Source organism: Pinus tabuliformis, chromosome 1_1 (genome assembly GCF_031772625.1).
Source record: "Pinus tabuliformis cultivar Carrire ecotype Pingquan chromosome 1_1, CPIR1, whole genome shotgun sequence".
NCBI classification, from domain to species: Eukaryota; Viridiplantae; Streptophyta; class Pinopsida; order Pinales; family Pinaceae; genus Pinus; species Pinus tabuliformis.
In genome coordinates this window covers 44,069,211-44,073,830 of record NC_142297.1, presented here as the reverse complement: position 1 = coordinate 44,073,830, position 4,620 = coordinate 44,069,211, and the positions used below count along the sequence as shown (strand labels likewise).

Below are 4,620 nucleotides of genomic sequence, written 5' to 3'. Positions count from 1 at the left end.
GGTTCATGTCCCATGGATGGCGAGAGTTTACCATTGATATGCTAAAGCATAATCAAGAGCATGTGTTCAGCAGAGCTGACACCAAAAAGATGTTCACGACTAGAATAATTTCCACATATATGAGGTTCACTGGAGAAATCCTCATAAAGTCGAGTCGTGCCAATTTTAATGCAAATTTAATACTTCGTTTAAATGAGAAGGATGTGTCATAACAACATAAAGGGTTTAAAATCTCGGGCCCATTCCGACTCGCAACCCTATTAAATTAGATGCAAAGGGCGAAGGTCTGAAAATTTGGAAGAATTTATCGTGTTTTGTTTTCCTCTGGTCGCAGTTCTCTAAAGTTTCAAATGTTTTGAGTTGAGATTGGTGCATTTTGAGCTAGATTTGGTCTATTTTGCCTTCCATCTGATTTTTGTTTAGAGGGGGGCTTTAGAACATCGCATTGGCGCCCCAACGCCGAGCCCATCGCCACATTGGTGGCCAGATGCCGCAGAGCAGCGCCGCGGCTCTGTATGATTACGGGGTTTCCCTGCACAACATGGGGAGCTCGATCGATTCCAGCGATCCAGTCACGGCTCGCTGGCTTCAGTCCGCTGGTCTGCAACATCTGGCCCCTATGGCGTCTACGGGCATGGATCACCGTCTTCTACCGAATCTGTTAATGCAGGGTTACGGGGCACAATCATTGGACGAAAAACAGAAGTTGTTCAAGTTCTTCAAGGGCATGAATTTAGGTGCAGAGTCTGGATCTGAGCCAATCACTCCTACAGCTCAGAGTTTTGCAGGACTGGCTGCTACGGATGGCTTCCTTTCCCCTGAGTTGCGGGGGGGAGTTTGGGGCAGGGCTCTTGGATCTGCATGCCATGGATGACATCGAGTTGTTTAGTGAGCATGCAGTTTCAAAACCTTTTGAAACATCACCATTTCTCCCAATGGTTGAGAAGGATTCTGGTACAACGATTGATATTGGCAAGCAACTAAAGGCACCAATGGATAATGCTTTCAAATCATCGTTGGTTGACAAAGAGACGAGTGGAAAGGAGAGCAATTTGGCAAAGATTAAAGTTGTGGTTCGGAAAAGACCTTTGAATAAAAAGGAGTTGGAAAGGAAGGAGGAAGATATTATCACTGTTAATGATAATGTCTGGTTAAGTGTTCACGAACCAAAGTTGAAGGTGGATTTGACAGCTTATGTGGAGAAACACAATTTCTTGTTTGATGCTATTTTAGATGAATGTGTCTCAAATGATGAAGTTTATCGAGTTACTGTGGAGCCCATTGTTCCAACCATCTTTCAGCGTACAAAAGCTACATGCTTTGCATATGGTCAAACAGGTAGTGGAAAGACATTTACAATGCAGCCCTTGCCACTAAGAGCCTCAGAGGATATACTTAAGTTGATGAACAGACCTTTCTATCGAGAGCAAGGGTTTCGCTTGTGGCTTAGTTTCTTTGAGATATATGGGGCAAACTATATGATCTTCTTGGCGATAGGAGGAAATTTTGTATGAGGGAGGATGCCCAGCAACAAGTTTGCATTGTTGGTTTGCAAGAAAATGAAGAATAAAGTACTAGAGATGTCTATGGAGCCAATCGGTTACAGATGTAGGGCACCTTTGCAAACTGTGGAGGTTGATGGCCCTGGTTATGTAACCCCAGAGACCTACGAATTGAAAAGAAACATCACCAATTAAGGTCTGTATTATGTGGAAGATGTCAGTTATTATCCAAGGGACACATGGTCACTTTTGTTGGTGGACATGGGGGCTATTCTAGTGGAAAACAATTCATTTCTGCTAAGCAACTTCGTGAAAAGTTGTCTCATCTTCGTCATGATAAAGCTTTGATCATTAAACTGCGTTCTTATTATTCAGTTGACAAATTCAAAATCATTGTCAGGGTTTGTTGTTGTATCGGAAATTCAACAACAAAGAAAGGGGTGCAATGTTTATGTTCTGGGGTCCGCTAATGTGGGGAAGTCGGCATTCATCAATGCTTTGCTAAAAACAATGGCACTTAAGGATTTTGTTGCAGTAGGCAGCAAGAAGATACAAACCTATCCAATCTGTTGTGCCCGACACCACTCTTGGTCCCATTCAAATTGATGCATTCCATGGAGAAGGGAAGTTGTATGACATGCCTGGAGTACATCTTCATCATCGACTGGCAATTGTTGTACATGCTGAAGATTTTCCCTTGCTTGCACCGCAGAGACAACTGAAAAGCAATGTTGTTTCTATTAATGCACTAACCAAGGAAAATCAAGGATTATTTTATACATCCAAAGCAACATCCTATACAGTGGACAATGGTTTAAATGGACTGTCTATATTCTGGGGTGGTCTAGTTAGAATAGATTTAGTCAAGGTACCTCTCTATATACGATTGATAATTTATGGACCAAAAGGAGTGCAAATTAAAGTAGTTACTACATCTGAAGCTGAAGAATTTTATCATAGAGATCTCGAAGAAATGATGGATCAATACTTTTCCGCTGACACTCTTATTTATAACATGCTACTCTGAGGCCTTTGTAAGGAAGGTAAAATGGAACTTGCTTGTAATCTATTCAACAAAATGCCCAAAAAAAGTTGTGCACCAATGCATCAACTTATGACCCCCTAATATATGGTTTATGTAGAGTAGGCAGAATAAATGATGCTCAGAAATGTTATAAAAGAAATTGCATCCTAATGAATATATAAGCCATTTGTTGAAGATGGTGTCTAACCGAGGCCCAAAATTTGTATGAGCATGCATTCTTTTGTTTCTAGCCATATTCAATCTTGGTGACAACATGTGTGTTGTTGTTCTGTTATGATGATTATGAAAATTAAACTAGGTAGGTGGAGTATGAATCACCTTCTAATACATAGGGGAAGCAAAGTGGAGAGTAAGGTGGAGAAATCAGTTCCACATACTTGTTATAAAAAAAAAATAGCGGAGATTTGTGTCTAGTGGATCTTGGGTCCAGATTTTGAACTCGCTCTGATACCACGTCTAAGACTCCATCCTAGGGTCCTCTAACTGAACTAAATTCTCAAATTTCAAATACAATAAAACATGAAATAATTTATTTCTAACTAAACATTTAATCGATGATAATTTACCATTAAAATATATTTCCTGCAATTAAATAGTGAGCATTTCATTTCAATCACTTACATGAGTAATATATAAATAGAGGAATACTTGTTCTGATAGCCTAGTTGAGATGAACCTGAACTCCTGATCCTGTTGGGATACTCCTTTTGCCCACTGACTAGATTTACCTCCCAGCCAACTAGGAAGTATTTCCTAGCACAGGAAACCTCCACAGGTTCCCTAGCCCTCCGAGCCCAAGTCCAACCAGATGTAGTGTGTCCAAGATAAATAATACTCTCCTTCTGTCCCTTCTCTCTTCTCCACCTTACTCTCAAAACAAATCCTCCAAAACCACAACCAAACCAAAACCAAAAGCAAGACCAATGATCCCCCTCTCCTCCCCTCATCCTTCCCCTTTTATGCCCACTTCTCTTCTCCACCTCAACCATCTCTCATTAATGTCATAACTACCCCCTCATCCTTACATTTGACTTATCTTCTCCCACGGGGGATTCACTAGGGACCAATATCATACCACGTGCATTCATATTGGGGGATATATATTGAGGAAAAAATGACATAATATATTGAGCATATAATAGGGGGTAAAGGGTTTCTATATTGGCAAGTATAAAAAATGGAGCTCAAAGTTAATGAAAAAATATAAAGGGGTATAAAAATGTTAATGAAAAAATGGATGCCTACAATATCTAGTGGAAGTAGGGGTGTTTTAAATTGGGAAGGTGTATTGGGTTCGTATTGGTAGGGGTTAAATAATTTGATTTTTAGAGGTATTTTCCAATATGTAGTCAAATTAAGTGTATTGTTTAGTATGTCATGAACGCACGTGCTATGTCATAGATTCATTTAGTGAAGCCCAAGTAAATTTGAGAGGACATTTTGGGGATGAGATATGAATATATAATTTCGTAATTAATTGGAGAGGACCATGTCTTCTCCCAAGTAATTTTGGGAGGACATTTTGGGGATGAGATATGAATATTTAATTTGGTAATTAATTGGAGAGGACCATGCCTTCTCCCAAGTAAATTTGAGAGGACATTTGGGGATGAGATATGAATATTTAAATTGGAATAAATTGAAGGAGACCATATCCTATCAAAATTTAAATTTGAGGAGGTAAGTTGGGAATTGAATAATAATAAAATTTATATCAGTAATAAATTTATAGTTTCACCAATGTAGGTATGTACCAATATTTCTTGATAATTATAAGTCAATATTCTAAGGTAATTTAAACACTAGTAAAACTTGCATGATAAGATTAAGCAGGGCATTACAAGGACTATGAGAAAAGTTTGTATCATGACAATTTATTTCATTTAAAAACAAAAAATATGGGGCAAAATTTTATCTTTGAAGGAGGCCAACAATTTGTCGTGGTATATTTTTTGAAGGCAACATTGAGGAGGAATTTTGTTGGTATAAAGCCCCATTCTATGATGAAGAATCTAATGAGGTGAAGAATGAAATCCTGCAGTATTGGGAAATGTTCATGAGGATGACTGATAG

General features: G+C 38.9%; 1 pseudogene; it reads left to right on the top strand.

Annotated features, from left to right (window-relative positions):
* Positions 1-238: 238 nt before the first annotated feature.
* On the top strand, positions 239-1,570 carry LOC149211493 (kinesin-like protein KIN-13A pseudogene; annotated as a pseudogene).
* The last annotated feature ends 3,050 nt before the right edge of the window (positions 1,571-4,620 follow it).